General features: G+C 38.6%; 1 protein-coding gene across 1 annotated transcript in view; it reads left to right on the forward strand.

Annotated features, from left to right (window-relative positions):
• The window catches only part of FRMPD4 (FERM and PDZ domain containing 4), a 301,877-nt gene that overhangs the window by 143,475 nt on the left and 140,875 nt on the right, over positions 1-17,527 (forward strand).

Below are 17,527 nucleotides of genomic sequence, written 5' to 3' on the forward strand. Positions count from 1 at the left end.
GGAGATGTGAGGGCAGGAAGGGAGATTGAAATAGTTCTCTTCAGGTGCCTATAGATTTGCATTAAAAAAAATGGTAATATAAAAAATCTGCAACCCTGATGGATTGGTTACATGCACTTACCATGCTCTTTAAATACTATGGTAAGAAATAGCTTTTTCTCTATGCTTAAAGAATAGTTTTTCAAAATACTGCTTGGGAAAAAAACATTTTTCTGAAAATTCTCTTTTTGTTGATGTTTATGTTCCCTCTATCTTGAAAACAAAATGGGAATGGGAGCACAATTAACTTTCTTTTAATTTTTTTTTTCTGTTTCCATTTTACTGATGTTCTAAGTTTTTGGCTGCTAAAATGACATCTGTGGGCCAAAGACTTAGGGAAAAAAAAAAGAGGAAAATTGTGGAGGAGAAAAAGGGGGAAACCTTTCTTTGGTTAATATGTCCAAAGGAAAAATACAGGTTTCTATTGTTCACTGGTTAACTAGAAGTTTTTCTGAAAGCTGCGTGTGTAGGATTTACCTTTTTCTTTAAAATTTCAAAAATCTAGGATGACAGAATGAGATAGAAGATTCAAAGAGAATCATCCAGCCTGTGATTTTGTGCCTTCATCTAAATTTTTAGTTATGCATTTGTAGGCTTTACATTACTAAGAAGTTTTTCTGTTTAGTTAAGTCCCTTTCCGTTAAGTCCCTTCCAAAAAAACCCCCATAGAACAGATTAACTTTTCTGAGTTAGTAATATTTTTGGGAGGATAACTTTGTGTATGCAAGTCCTATCCATAGATGGAGTGTTGCCAATGTCACCATGAAGATACATTGTACCACCAATATACAAAAATCAAGATATCTGTTACCTACATTGTACTTGACGGATAAGCCTACTGTATTGCTTCTATTCAGCATATACCAGAGGTATTGAAATAGGTGTATTAATATAGCAAAATAATTTTATTAATACTAATTTAAAGAAAGTTTTCATACTAGCTGTCAATGAGCATCCTTAATCTTAAAATCCAAATACTCAAGTGTCTGTATTACTTATTAGTGTGTTCTCATGTTTCGATTTACCTATGCAGAAGAATTAGTAATTCAACCAAATACCTTTATTAATGAATAAGGAGTCAGAGCACATCAGTGTAGTAAAAAGCCGAATGGAGTAGTGGAATGATCAAAAAATACTGGCATCGGTTGCTTTATTTTAGCCATACTTTTGTTCTAAAAATTTTGTCATTTCAATTTTTTTGAACAAATAAGATACCACAGTTAACCTACTGGCACCTAAACTGTGTGCCATCAAAGCTGCATTTATTCTTTTCCCATGCCTTCATGAAGAATGAACTTGTTTTGAGTGGTTAACAGTTCATTTTGGGCTAGGTCTTTCTGTTTTTTTAATGGCATATATCACCTTCGACATTCCTCGTGTTAGAAATTCTCTGCCTCCCCACTGCTGCAGGTAGATCAGGAACTGCTTTAGAAGGCTGTTCTCAGCCTGTGGCCCAACGAGTGTGCTGGTGGGAAACCTTGTACATACGCTGCTCAATAGAGCAGTTTCTGCTTCATCAAGCTGCTGTTAGCCCCTTGGTCAATCCATTTCATTGCAGAATTCAGAAGTACACATTTATGTCCATTTTTAGTAGGGCTCTCAACGATGACAAAGATGTCTGTTCTGCCACAGGAGAGATGCCTGAGGAGGTTGGTTTCTTGTGTTGAAAGAAGAACTTTGGACACAGCCATAACTGTCAGCAAAGTGGCTGAAAAATGTCCCTTCTCTCCAATATAAGCTTCACATTTTGGGAAAGGGTTTCAGGAAGGTATTTTCTTTAAAGAGGGAGAGAGCAGTGAAGAAGTATCCATGAGATTAAGGTTTTAATTTTTTCTTGGTCTCTTCTGACAAATGTTCCTGCTGTCACCCATAGCCAAGTATTTAGTGGAATTGCTGACTGCAGACCCAAGAAACATCTTAAGAAACACCTACTGAGAAATTTTTTAATTCTGTGGGGCTGGGAAATAAAACAAGAGAAGTTCATACATGCAGATAAAAGATTCCATTTAATCTAATCTGAATCCATCATGAATAGATTCAGATTAGAATAAAGTAGTATGTAAAGAAAGCAAATATATTTATATTCATGTGCAACTGGAAATGATGTAAGATGGCCAAGTTTTTATTTTCCATGCAGTTTATCCTCTGTTTTTACATTTCATCGAAAAATTTTCCCCAGCCCCTAACTGAGGGCCAAACAATACTTCAGATATTCTGTTAATCATTGAATCGCAGAAGGGATTGCTGATTTGGAAGGGACTCATTAGGATCATCAAATCCTGGCCCTGTACAGGACATCCCAAGAACCCCCACCATGTGCCTGAGAGCACTGTCCAAATGCTCCTTGAACTCTGTCAGGCTTGGTGCTGTGACCTCTTTCCTTGGGAGCCTGTTCCAGTGCCCAGCCACCCTCTGAATGAAAAACCTTTTCCTGATACCCAACCTAAACTTCCCCTGTCTCAGCTTCATGTCAATTCCTCTAGTCCTGTCACTTGTCACAAGAGTGAAGGCATGGCTACCTGCCCCTCGACTTCCTCGTGAGGTTGGGGAAGACCACAATGGGGGCACCCCTTGGTACTAGGAGTATTTAAGTTCACATGATCATGCTATAGAATCATAGAATCATTTAGTACAACAATAAACCCAGCAAGACCAAGTCCATCACTAAACCAAGTTCCTGAGCAGTTCATCATTAACTTACTTATTAGTGCAGATTAGTGTGCAGATGTGTGTATTGTATACCCATAGCAGTACAGGCATGGGCTGTAGATTCCCACATTTTACTGAATATGTATTAAATTTAACTAGAGATGATTAGTTTTAAATGATAGCAGTGAAACAACCTGTTATTACTAAACTATCTGCAAAGTAAAACCACATTTTCTTTCATCAACAGACTGTTGTGTTAAGTGTTCAATTTGCAATTAGTACTTTTTAATGTCATTCCTCAAAACTGATTAATTGAAGAAGAAATACTGGACATTGCAAGATACAGACTATCTCATGAACTCTTGCACTTCCTTCTAAAAGATGCCGCCATGTGGTGTAACAAGGAAAAGTTAATACATTTAGACATGATTGATTGCTGGTTTTGTTTAGTCATGTTCAGAATACGTGTGAGTATTAAAAAAGATAAAAAAGCTTGTGTTTGTGACTGTTTTAAAGGTTTTCCTACTTTCAAAACTTCCTGTTAAAAGTTTTTGATATTACAAACTGATAGCAAACAATCAAACACAAAATACTCCTGTATTATTGGAAAAAGAAGCTTTTTATATTCTTAAAAAGAAGACAAAAAAGTAAACAAGAAGAAAAAAGTCTTGAGTAGAAACCTAACAAAATGCAGGACCCCTTATACAGAATAAATGAATAGTTATTTTCCAATTAGTTGAGGTTTTTAATAGATTTAGGTTAAAGAACAAATGCAAGAAATGTAATAAAGAATCCCAAAATGGCCTCTTGGCTCAATTGCTGGGGAGCAGTGGTAATTCTAAAATTATGTGCCACTAATCTTGCTTTTTGACATTTAAATTGTTTTTCCTTTTGGGGCATGAAACTTCATTGTTTTCCTTTAACTTCTCTGTGAGAAAGTGGAGAGGAGTAGCACTAAGTGCTGGCACACTTGAGAGAGCTGGGGAGCAGTTGTGGAGCAGTAATCAGTCTTGCATATTGCAATATATAAGTGGGTAATGATGATTAATGTTCAGCAGGATGCTGTGTGCTATAGAAATGATGCCTCTTCTGTTCAATCTGTATGCAGAGAGAGTCCTGCAAAAGCTGTAAGAAAGTAAGGACAATTTGCTTTGGCACAGCCTTGTTAGCACCAGGATTTCTTGCATGCAGATTGTGTGCTGCTTGCATATTGGAGGGTTTTTTAAATTAATTTTGGTTGTTTGGACCCTTGATTTGCTCTTACACTCTTTTGCTAGAAAGTGACTGATACTTTGAAAGTAATTTTGGAGTTTTTTTGTTTGTTTGGGATTGAAGGGAAGTGTGGTGTTGGGGGGTAAATATGAAGTGGAGATGGCTGGGAAATGGCTGTAGCTGTCTGGGTTAATCCCCAATCCAGATGCAACTCAGTCACATCCAAACATGACTCATTTGAAAAGAGGGAAGGCTAGACTGTGTGAATGCTCTGTTGTTTTGGCTTTTTTAAGTGCACCTGTATGCATCTGATTCTCTCCAGTATGAAGGGCCACAGTTACAAGTACATGTGCAGTCTGTCCAAAGTGCTTTAATGCAAAATATGTATGTGGAGAGATTAGTTGGAAGGGACGTGGCTGCAAAATGAAGTTTTTAGGAGAAATCTTTGCCCCTCAAAAAACAGATTTTATGATGTTTTATTGTGGTGAACATGGGAGCCTCTTTCTGCAAGAGCTAAAGAAGGTGGAGCTAGCTGTGAAAGGAGCCAGGGAAAACTCTGGAGTCCATGAGTAGGGAGCTCAACACGACATAGAAGCCTAGCCTAGGTTGGGAGACTTCTGTGGAATTCCTGCATGATGTCCTGATCCCTGTGGCAATACAGAGTGTTTGGCTTTGAATTTACTCTGGTGAGGACCATCAGTGGGAATGGAACTTTGAAATGTTGCCATACTATGCCATTGCTCCAGTTTGCAACAATTCAGCAAAGATAATTTAGTAGTCATTACTTCTGCAAGCTAATGCATGAATTACCTGATGGTGAAATATGATCACTTTTAGGAAATTAAAATGTTTGAAGTGAAAAGCATTTTTCTCTTGATGTCTCTAAACCGTGGAAGAAAATAAGTACAGCAGCTGTGTGACAAGAGCACCATGTTAATCTGCAATAGCTAAGGTAGGAATAACAGCCTGATGGGGCTTGCTGCTTGCAATAAATATTCGAAGTTGTATAGTAACAGATAGCCTGAGGATGAGGTATTCAGATATTTGACCGTTTCAGAAAATTGTTCCATATTGTCAGTAAGATGATAACACCTTATTGCACTGTGTGGATTACAGATTGGTTGTTTTAAAATCACTTAAGTAATATGATGATAAAATAGTCAATTCTTTTAAAATTTGACTGGGGAAATTTTGAAGGTGTTTAGGCTGTTCTGTAAAACCTGATTATTAATAGTGGGAATGCAAAAAACTTACCATTTTTGTGTATTTTACCTTTCTGCACCTTAAAAATAATTATATGGGTAAGTACTAAACTGACTCCATTTATTAAATTCTTTCTGTAAAACCTTTACTTTGAACTACCAATGCTTGAAAGAATTCCATTAATAGTGTGGAACACAATGAACTGAAAACCGGCTAAATAGTGTATTTCCAAAATAATAACAACAGAAAAACTGTTTTGGAGAGGGGCAGGTGCTGTGTCCCAAGAAATACACTGCTGGGTAGGCTTGGCTGGCAGAGCTTGGTGTGGCAGAACATGAGAGGTCCCAGATGTGATGAGCTGTTGTCCCTGGGTAGCCTTGGTGTCCCAGCACTCTGCAATGAGATGTGCCCCTGCACAGCAGGCTCAATTACCCCTGTTTTGGAATGAAGCGTGTTGAGCACTCTTACTTCATCCCCTGAAGCCCATATTTCATCTTAAGAAGCCCAAAGGGAGCTCTAGACCTTGTACTTTTATCTGCTTGCTGCGGGCTGTTTAAATAGGCTGTTCTCTGACTGTCCCCTAGTGTGTAAGTGAGACCTGCCTGTTCCACAAGCCTATTTGTTCTTTGCATTCTTGAGAGATGCCATGGCTCTTGTACTGCTTTTACATCTTGTATTATAGATGAATGTGAACACCTTCTCTCCTTCTTTTATGTGAATTTGTCTGACTCCAGTGTCAACTTTTCTGTCTTGTTCTCTTGCGCTGTGAGATTGAAGTGCCTTTTCCAGACCTGCTGTTACTTTGCATTTCAGTCACACACATCTGCCGTTTGTTTGTGAATCCAGTCACAGTGTTCAAGTCTCACAGACAGCTGCTCCTCTCTTTTCTCTGGATACAGTCTATGGCTTTCTGCTGCATCTCTTGGAATATGGAGACTCAAGCTGGACCCCACATTTCAGCACTGATCTCAGCAGCTCTTCCCTCTCTAGCTGTGGGTCACTCTTGGCTATCGGTACACCTGGGCCTTGCAGATATATTCATGAGCTCCTTTTGTGGGGAAGTTCATGTGGAGTTCCTGTGCTGCTGCTGCCCACAGAAGGTCTTTTTCCAATGGTGTCCTGTATGTCAGACTTTATTTTAACATCTCCAGATGTATTAGCTTGTGTACATAATTTAAGATTTCAGTCAACTGTTCAAAAACTGTAGCCAGCAGGTTGAGGGAGGTGATTCTGCCCCTCTACTCAGCTCTCATGAGACCTCACCTGGAGCTCTGTGTCCAGCTCTGGCATTCTCAGCACAGGAAAGACCTGGATCTGTTGGAGCAACTCCAGAGGAGGACCACAAAGACGATCAGGAGGCTGGAGAACGTCTCTTACGAGAACAGTTTGAGAGGGTTGGGCTTGTTCAGCCTGGGGAAGAGAAGGCACTATGTCGACAGCAGCCTTCCAGATCCTGGAGGGAGCTACAAGACAGCTGGAGAGGAACTTGTTACAAGTGTGACAGGGCAAGGGGGAATGGCTTTGAGCTGAAGGTGAATAGATTTAGAGTAGGTAAAAGGAATTATTTACGGTGAGCGTGGTGAGGCACTGAACAGGTTGCTCAGAGAACCTGGGACTCCCTATCCCTATCCCTGAAAATGTTCAAGGGCATGTTGGAGGGGGCTTTGAACAATCAGGTCTAGTGTAAGGTGTCCCTGCCTTTGGCAGAGGGTTGGAACTACATGATCTTTAGGTTCCCTTTCAACCCAGACCTTTCTGTTATTCTGTGATTGCATGAAAATCTTTGTTTAAATGGCCAAAATAGCTGATTTCTTCTGCCTTGACCTTCTCTTTTTAGCTACTTGATCCGTTGCTTTCTCATTCAAGATTTACATCAGAGCTTTGTACCCTTAGACCTGCAAGGTACTTGTGGTTGAAACATATTGTGATATAACCAGGAATTGAAACTGGTTTTTTATTGTTTTGGTTCCATTGAACCCAGTCAGTGCTAAGGGAATGAGACAGTAGTTCAGTGATTAATTTGGCTTTATTTTTTATAGTGAATTCCTAAGTGAAACCAATCTGGACATCACTACCTTTTGGTAAAGAGCTGGTTATTTTTCTCCTAAAATTTCATTTTCTTCTTGTATGCACACACCTACACATGCCTATACAATTAAAATTTTGTACAGATTCCAATGGTAATTTTTAGACAGAATTTTCAAAGTTTTGACATTTTAATTGTTTGGTAAACAAAAAAACCCCTTGTTATCATATAAATAAGGGTTTTCCAAAGTAACTCCACATTTTGTCTGGAAGGCTTGTGAAAATGAAAACTATTTCCAGGCTTATGTAATGGCAACAATACAATTAAAAATAGATGAGTCTATTCTTTTTTTATTTGTTCAACATAGTATATTTTTAGTTTTCTGTATTTCTTTTCAATACTTCCATGTTTCTCTCTGTAGAAAATGTCAACAGCACTCTAATTAATTGTTCTACTGTGTAAAGAAGAGTAGGGTTTTTATATATGAGCAGCACCAAACTGCTACTATATATTTACAGAAAATCAATGAGAAAAACCTAGCTAGAATATTGTCACTTCCCAAAGGAACTAAAATTTCATTTTCACCAATCAAAATGTCAGCTTGATGAATGTATGTAAGACTACATATACCAAACTGCAGAGTTCATTATACTAATATAAATTACAGAGTTATCATTATGTTAATTACATAATGCCTAATAAAATAAATTTGACAGACCTTAATAATATGGCTTTATTAGAAGAAAGTGATTATTTCCAGTAGCTCTTGGGTATTAAAATCATACTTACCTGTTCAATGTTCTCTAAAGTGCAATTGAGGGGCTCAGTTCAAGCATTTGTCTATTCTGTGTCTTCATTTCCTTTACTGTACATGAAAATTTTAATTCCTTCTAAGTAATTCTCTGTAAAATACACTTATATTTTGGGTCTTACTGCTTTGTCCTTTTCTGGCTTAAAATAGTTGTTAATGAGTCGTTATTTTGGTTTTGTTTGTATTTTTTTTTTTTCCCTTTAGGAACTTGTGGAGTATGTAGAAAATATACATTTTGTCACTTAAAACCTTTCAGTTCACTGTTCAGTACTTTCTCTCCTCAGAGGTATCTCTTGGCATCTGACACATTGGAAGTTTTCTGCTGGCACCTTTGGGTGCCCTCCCAGAACCAGGAGAGGCAGGAGCTTGGTGCTGCTGGCATACCATTCATGTTGCCCTGTCCAAGCAGCAATGGTTTGGCTAGCACAGATTCTTAATTTCTCTCATCTCCCGCACGGTGCTCCCTGGTGGAATGGGATGTGGGCCTATCTCCTCCCAAAGCAGCACTGGCTCTGGATCAGGTTTCTTAGGACTTGGACCAGTTGGAAGTTTTAAAATCCAGGAATGGAGATGGCCCAACCTCCTGGGGTTACTCGCTCAGCTGCCTCACTCTCATCACTGGGAAATAGTTTCTTGCACCTTCTGGAATGTGGTCTGATGTGTGCTGTGCAGTGGGGGACAATCCTTCATCCTGATCTCTGAGCTGTGCTTGTTTGTACGTCCCAGGAGCTGCGTTTTGCCTTTGCCGCCAAGATACAGTGTGCACTGTGGGGTCCAGCTTGAGTCTCAATGACCTTTGGGCTCTCCAGGTCACTGATAATGTTACAGGCCTCAGGACAGACCCCTGCAGTTCTCCCTCCACTTGGTGCTGGTCCCTGGGTGGGCTACAGCTCACTCAGCCTGAACGTCCAACCAGCATCTTACCTGTCTGGTTTAGCTGAGCTCCAAACTCTTCTCTTTCTTCCCCATCTCTCTGAATATTGTGTAAATTCTTAATAGCAATTTTAGTTGTGCTGCTTTTTCTCCCTCACCCCCCTTGTTTCTTTTCCCAAAAAGAGACCCTGTACATTGCAAGACGGAGAGAAAGGGAGTGACGTAGTAACCTAAGATTAACTCAAGAGGGTTTTCTATACTGTGGTTCCCATGATTGTCTTCCTCAAAACATGAACCATTAGTTGCCATAGAGTAGGTAGATTAGGTTCTTTCTGGGAGGACAGATAACTGATCACTCTAAGATCCTGCATTGCACAGTTGAACTTCTGGAGGTATAATGGAGTTTAACAGCTTTTATCTCCACAGTGTGTTCTGTCAAGCAGATACCAAAGAGGCTTTACTGAATTGGTACTTGGCCTTCCTTTTCTTTGGTTATCTGCTGTAAGGTTCCTCTGTTTTGTGTTGAGGAGATGGAGGAAGCTATAAAAGCATCTAAGATGACGTGAACTTACCCATCAGCTTGAAAGGAATGCTGTAATTTCTCACGTTTTGACAGTACAGACTGCAGTATGATTTCCATGATACTGACACACTGCCTTTGAGTCGGTGAGGAAAGGATGAATTTGGTCCTTTTTCCCTCTTAATGCCTGGTATGGTTGTTGCATTGGTATTAAAAAAATTTAAATGGTCGTGCTCTCATTTCACAATTTTCCTGATTTCTTGAGGAAATGACTGAATATAAAACCACTCAGGTTCCATTAAAAGAAGTAATATCAATAATTTGCTCAACTGTAGAAGTCTGAAAAATTTTATTATGAAAAAACAAGAGAAAGCCTAAAATCTGTACAGTGGTAAACGTTGAATAAAGGCTAAGTTATTTTGTCAACACATTAGCTATAACGATAGATGTACTGCTCAGTTCAGGAAGACCAACCAGCAGCCTGCCAGCAAATTATGGAGGAGGCAGTGTAGCCCTGGTTCGTGCCTGACATGTTTTGGTTTCTGAAATTCCTTTCCCAGGAAATTTTTTGTAAATAAGAGACATGTTTTGGTAACAGCAAAAATGTTTACATATTTTCCCTAGGAGGGGCTTCTTCTTGATGTCCCTTTGGTCTGACCAATGTGATTGAAGAGGTTTGTCTTCTTGTCACCAATCAAATTGGTCTGTGTGGAATAATATAAAAGGGGGACATTTTCCGAAAATAAAGGAGTCACATTTTCAGCCTTCTGAAGCCAGAGTCTTTGTGTCGTTGTAGTGTACAACAGCGACAGGCAGAACTGAACCTTTTACAGAAGCATTTACCTGAAGAATGACAGATTATAGTAATAAATTGGTAAAGGGGAGGTTGAGACTGGATATGAGGAAAGAAAGCTTTATCATAAGGATAATTAAGCAGTGAAGCAGGTTGCCCAGAGGCTGTGCAGTTTCCATCCTTTGATGTGTTCAAGACTAAATGCAATAAAGCCCTGAGAGGAAACCTGGTTTAACCTTATCTTGGCCAGCAGGTTGAGCTAGAGACATCCATATATATCCCTTAAAATCTGAATTACTCTCTGGCATAAGAGTCTTCTTTATGCAAGATTCATAGGTGCCTGGCTTTAAACTGCATGAGCATTTGGCCTGGGTGAGTTCTGCAGTTTATACCCTTTGAAAAGACTAGTTGCTCCACACCTTTTTGTCGTCTTTTCCTCCATGTTTAATAGATACCACTTGTTACCAGCCTGGATGTACCTGGGTTCTGGTTTTTAACTTCAGGGTCAGAGTTTGATTGTGCTTCTTCAAAGGGAGAGCTCAAACCCATTTGGTGCCAGAGATTAAAAGTCTGGTTTCTGGATTTATAGTCACAAACTTACCAAAGAAGCCAGACCTATAAGTGATTACTCAGTGGTGAAATGAAGCAGTATCTGAGTAGCCAGAGGATGACAGCAGTTTCATGTTGTGTCTCTTCTGAAGATGTTGCAAGAAAAGCTCAGGATTTGGGGGCTTTGGTGTGTTTGAAAAGCTCCTCCCTCCCTACTTCAAAAAGGTACAACATCTCTAGGTATCAGGGTCCAAGCCTCAAAGATAGGAGGCTCCAAAACGTTCGGTAGATTGAAGCAGTATGTTCAAACAAGCACTACAGCTAAATACATGAGGAATTAATTGAACTGAGGGAATTTGTAGAAGTGAATTATGCTGAGACCTGTGGCTGCTCAATATTTACATTGATTTATTCTGATAGACTTTAAACAGTTATGTAATGGCTAGCCTCAGCATATGATATATAGCAAAAACATTAGTCATTATTACAAGGGATAATTTCATGTTGAATGCCAAGGCAGCTCATTTGATTCTCAGGTGGTATCAGCTGTAAATTTAGAATTCATTCTGTATGCCTTTTTTCATTGGTTTTACACAGAGTGTGTCTCTTTCTTCATATTAACTATATCATAGGCTGCATTTTCACTTCTTTCCCAGACTTCCTTCACTGTTACTTTTACGTACAGCTTTGTGTTCCCTTGCTCCCGCCAGTCTTTCCGCATAATTTTCCCCCTTTTATTATATTTCTCAGTGTCTAGAGATGTGATGGTAGCAAGTTATTTAGGTAAGTTTGTCATCATTCAGAACAAAGAATTTGTTGACAAGAGAAACCACAGATGCCGTCATTGTCTGTGGAATTTGTAATTCTCAGGACTTTTATTGTAAAGTTATCATGGATCTTTTGTCATTATTCCTGTTAATAATATATTCTTCCACTGCCATGAGGCAGGCTTCCTCAGCTTTTTTTTGTATCAAATTTTCATGCTGCTTTCTATGTTGCAGGAGCTACTTCTGTAGAACTTTTTTTTTTTTTTTTTTGATACTTGTTTTGGTTCATATTCTTAAAGGAAATATTCTTTTACATCAGTGATACCTGATAATTTTATGCCAAAATTATATGCCTCTAAGATATGAAGCATAGCTTACCCACTTAGTACATATGCTTAGTGAATTACAGTACTTCTATCTTGATTTGAGGGAAGGATTCTGTACTCTGACATTTTTAAAATTTATATCTTCGAAACAGTTGTGTTTTATCTTGCAGAGCTGGAGGTTTATATTTGGGTGGTGGGAAACGTATGAGTTTGGGGAAATCCATAATTAGGACCCAGAGTTAACCCTGCTTTGCTGAGGAAAATTTACTGAAAGCTTTGGACTGAATTGGGGTTTCATTGTTTACACTGCCATCAGTCTATGTCCTCATTCTGACACTTTGCAGGCAATGTCTTTGCCCCACTGAGTTTTAAATACCCCCTGAACTGAGCAGTGTTGGGGTCTGACCCATGACGAGACTGGAATTTTCTATAACAGGGAGGGCAGGACAGACTCTGTGGTTTGGCAGGTCACAGCTGACCAGTAGCACACTTTTTTGGCAGGGGGCTGAATGTGCGGGCAGTTACTAGTGAAATACTTAAGTTTGCATAGGCATGTGCTCTCACAAAACCAGACTACTTTAAACAGAGATTTAACCTGAGAAATTTTATCTTTCCCATAATGTGAAGCATTTCAAAAGGTGGAATCAGATCTTTGCAATCTGGTTAAAATCATGGTGCCATCTTCATGCTATAGTTTTGATTTTCCTCAGATGTAGAGTTTTGTTTGGCTTATGGGCGGACACATTTCCTTTGAACTGTGTAAAAGCTTACACTGTGTTTTTTAGTCAAAAAGACTGCCAGCAGCCTGTTCACATTTTAATTTTTTTTTCTTTTTTGGTAGCTGTGTGAATTGTGAATTGCTCTGAGGAAAATACAAATGAGTTTTGAATAAATTAGAACTATCATTCTGGCTTAAGGAAATATAGAAACATAGCCCATAATTGTAAAGCATTTGCAGGTCACAGAAGAGCTTGTTCCTGATCATCAAGTGTTCTTGCACAATATAGATGCAAATGGCTCATTATTCCCTAAGTAATAAGGAACTTCATTTTAGAAACATTTAAAGAGTGAGAATTACGGTTCATCTGATTATTGTCATATTCCAACTCTATATCTTACTACTTAGGTTTTTTTCTGAAAATATGTTAATTCCTTCTCTAGAAATTATTGCTTTGTGGTAAAGGCTTTTATGTTATAACAGTTGTCTTGCCAAGTGGCTTGATGATGCTGCATCCTCCACCAGTTTGTTCTTGCCTGTCTGCCTTGCCCTTTTCAAAAGCAATCAGTCTGCCTGCTTTTGTTATTCGTTTTGTGCTTTTCCATTTTTTTTTCCTGATGGGATGTGGTATAGCATTACACACACACACACACACCAAAAAAAAAAAAAAAAAAGAAAAAAAAAGCTTTTAAGTTACCTCTCATGAAAAGGAAAATTACTGAGAAGGAACTACTTTGTGGTCTTTCTGTAGGTGCTTCAAAGTGCATTCAGGTACAGTTGGCATTGGCATAGACTTTCTGGTCAAATTGATGCAGATGCCATGATTGCAGTTGTATAGAAATAGGCATGGCTGTACTGCCCTATTTAGGCTGTGTAAATGCAATTATATATGCTTGTGACTATTAAGGCAAATCACAATTCAGAGTGCTGGAACAAAATAATTACATAATTTGATGCTTGCTTTTTATTATTTCTTAATTTTTTGTGCTTGTGATGTTGGGATTTGTCACAATAATTGTTCTTGCAGCAGTAAGCATGGCTTTAATTGATGTTCTCAAAGCTTATCCAAATATTTTGAAAATTGCCAAGCATTCTCTCCTTTATAGTCACTGGGTTTTATTTTTAAACTAACTAAAAAATATTTAGTTAATTTTTAGAGCAAGTTTACTAAATATCTTATGCCTTTTATTATTATTATTTTATTTCTTCTCTTTTAAGACCTAAGGTTGAATTTTCAGTATTCTGCAACAGGTTTGTAATTAAGAAGATAGGTTATTTTTCCCCTCTTCCAGAAAGCAAATGCTTAATTTGTTTTTTGAACGTTTAATTCAGAGGTCTAATGTACTGAATTTGTAGTAATAGGTCTCATTTGATGAAGCTTTCTGAGAACTATTTTATACATGGGTAAGGGTAATGGCATGATGCTCCTAGGTTTGAGTACCAGCTCATTAAATGGCTGCCTTGGAATCCTAGCTGGGCTATTAATTTTTCATGTATTTATACAGTTTAAATGATTAATGTGTGCTCCTGCACTAGAGTCTAAGATTTTGAAATGGGTTATAACAGATGACACAGCATACTTTCAGCTGTGAAAGTGCAAACATTTTTCAGTGTAAATGTTTCCCAGGGGAGCACTGAAACCTGAAAAAAGAGTTAACAGACCAAATGAAGAGTTAAATTAAAGAAAATGCTTTTGGTTCTTTTCATTTAAAAACAGATAAATATTGTAATTTCCCATGAACATTATATTGTTACCTACAGATGTAGGAAAACCTAGGTATTTAATGTCATGTCAGATATGGTACTTCAAAAAGTATCTTAAATAAAGTATGTATGGGGTTATTTAGTTAGTCTTTGCATTCAAATGAATTTCAATGAGGGGTTACGCAGTTGGTAGCAGAGGAGTTACTTTACCAGTGGTACCCTGCTGGGAATTATTTTAGAAGGAGTGAGTGCTTTGCTCCCATTGCCTTTGAGGAAATGCTGTTACGTCTCTGCCAGTTGAGGCGGTCCAGGGAAAGCAGCAGGAAGAGCTGTGTCTGATAGAAGTTTGCTCTACTTGCAGGCTTCTGAGGCATGGACCATGAAATATACACACATACAGGGCCAGACGCCAAAGACTGCAAATAAAAGAGATAGCAAGGACTAGGATGTGCTAGGGGATGGTTTGTGGCCTTGTGCCATTCATTTTCCACTGCTGATGGCAGTTTAAAGTCCTGCAGTTCAGAGGTATGTGAAGTGTACGACTAATGCAAAGGGCATAGATTTGTTTGTTTCACAAAGCCACTACAGTAAAGTTCCTTTCACTGGCTTGGTCCTTCACTGTTGTTTCAGATGTTTATGTTTTTACAAAATTATAGTGTAAATTTTGACAAGTTGTGTGGCCCCTCTCAACTATACCTCCTGTGAAGAATTTATTAGATGATACATGCTGAATGTCATTGCATTATACCAGGCCTGAAAACGATTCTTGCACTTTATTGGAAACTGCATCTACTCCTGATTTAAGAAAGGCTTTCTGCTAACACCAATTTACTTGGCTGCATTGTTTCTGTGGGAGATGTGTGCTCTGCTGTTACCATGTTTGCCTGTAGAACATTTTCACTCTTTCAGGTTTTTTTTTTTGGTTCTAACATGACAAAATACAGATATTTGTTAAAAAAATTAGAAACTCTCATGCTCTTAGAAAATACTGTCACTGGTCACCTGACTTTCTTATTAGATGAGATGCTTCTCAATATTGGTTAAACTAAGGAGCTTCCTCAGCTATGTGCTTCTGGAGTGCTGCCTTGGGGAGTGGAGCCTCCTTGAAGCTTGGAAGCTGTTGGAGCCAGGTGGAAAACTCAGTTGTGTGTTACCTCCAAAATGATAGTATAAGAGGTTTGCAACCTTGCTTTCTCTCATCAAGGCTTCCTTCCTTTTGAGGGGCTCTCAGGAGATTCATCTTCCCTCTTGTCCTGTTTGCTATTAATCCCCTCTCTGTTTCTGTCTTCAGTGCACTTTCTGGGAATCCCTGAATTGCAACTGTAGCATAGAGTAGTTTCATACATACACAGGCACAAATTTGTCTTATACTATTGTAAAAAATATGTCTTCTCTAAATATGTACAGAATACCTATCTGTTATTTATATTTAATAGGATTGAACTTCAGAATCACAGGAATGGTTGAGGCTGGTAGGGGTCTCTGGAGGTCACCTTGTCTAATCCTTTTCTCAGGCAGGGCCACCTAGAGTTGGTGGCCGAGGACTATGTCCAGTTGGGTTTTGAGTGTCTCCAAGGATGCAGACTCCATCATACCTTCATGTGAATGAAATCTAATTTGTCCTTTTAGGGTATTTCAATACTAATGAGGTATTTGGGATTCACCTAGATCAGTAAATGTTTTCATTGGTATTTGCAATAAATCCCATATTTGGTCTGTTGTAAGACTGCCCTGATATGTTATACATTGAAGGCATGGGGACTTACTGAGCTGCTGAACTGTGTTTTGTGTCTGTGTCAGGGCGTTTGTTGGATGGGAAAGGTGATGAACTGTGGGGGAGACTGTCAGGGAGGCTGTGAGGAAGGTGAATAAACTGTGTAAAGGACATGCAGCTCTGCCCCCACCTCTGGGACTACCCTCTCTCAGGAGGTGTCCTGTCTCCCAGTGCCCACTTGCTCACTTGCTGAACTTTGTAGGTGTGGCCCATGGATGCCATTCCAGGAGCTAGACATGGGCTTGGGACAGCCCTTGAGTAGCTCTACTCTCACCCAGAGGGTACTGCACCACTGATAGCTCCACATTATCTGAAGGGCTGAGATTACAGCCCACAGACTTGGAAACCTTCCAAAGTAAATTTTCTCCTCCTTTTCCTTTCTCTCCTGATCTATGACAGATTTATCTTAGGCGATAGAGAGAAGTTGGAGAATTACTTGGGTTTTTCTTAGCTGAAGTAAGACCCTCATGAGAAAATGCAGATGATGATGCCTTGCTGTGGTACACAGGGTTGTTTTGTCTTCTAGAAATGGAGAGGTGAGGAGTTGTCACAAGATGCTGCTCCTCACTGGCACAGAAAACTTTTGAGGCATCTTAACACCTAATTTCTCCATACTGCAATCCTCTGACCTGTGAAGCAGGTGCAGGCAAATTTGCATTAGCAAGTGTTTTGTGAGGCTGAATATTTCAAGGTTGCTCAGTTGTTTTGGGATCCTTAAAGTGAAATTATGGTATAAAGGGAAAATAAATTATTATAATCTGGCCACTTCATTTTTCAAGACAACTTAGTTCTAAGCTAAGGAAACTTCAAAACTGACATGTCATTAGGAAATAAAAGATGACTGAAAGCTAAAGAGGTTATTAAGCCAAACTGTGATTAACTGAATTAGTATGAAGTAATTGCAAAATATTGCCACATTCGTAATTACTTCTTTAAAAACATGAACACTTTCAAAATTGATGTTATAAGTAGGATTTTTACCAATGAATCTCTTTGCATGATTTACATTCCTTTTCAGGAATAAACTAGTGCCCCAGAATGTGATGGAAATGTATTATTATCAATGCCTAAAATACAACAAGGTGAAATTGAGTAAAAATTCTAGTGTGTAGGTTTCATTCTCTCATATTCATATAAATTAATTTTACAAATAGAATAAAAATACAGATTTAATAGTCATGCATATTAAAACTATTTCTCCTGTTAGAAGTTTGGCTTTTTTGAGGATTCTTTGAGAGGTAGGCACCAAATTATTAATCATATGTTGCCTCAGTGATAAGCAGGTGTTTATTGACAGAATGTTTTGCTGGGACTGGCTGCAGTAGAAAATGAAAATACACTGAGTAGATGAATAAAGAAAGTGCAAAGAATAAAATTATTGCCATTTTTACAAAGTTGATTTTTTTGCAAAATTATTCCAGTAGAAGCTAAGGAGCCATCTTTTCCTGGGAATACGAAATTTCCCACTGAGCTTTTGAGTATCAATATATAAGATTAGCCTGATTGAGACAGGTGATTACGTCTCCAATTTCATTTGAGATGGGAAAAAACAAGGCTGTGCAG

The sequence above is a fragment of the Chamaea fasciata genome, unplaced genomic scaffold (genome assembly GCF_029207755.1).
Source record: "Chamaea fasciata isolate MVZ Bird 193981 ecotype frontalis unplaced genomic scaffold, bChaFas1.0.hap1 SCAF_2, whole genome shotgun sequence".
Lineage (NCBI taxonomy): Eukaryota > Metazoa > Chordata > Aves > Passeriformes > Sylviidae > Chamaea > Chamaea fasciata.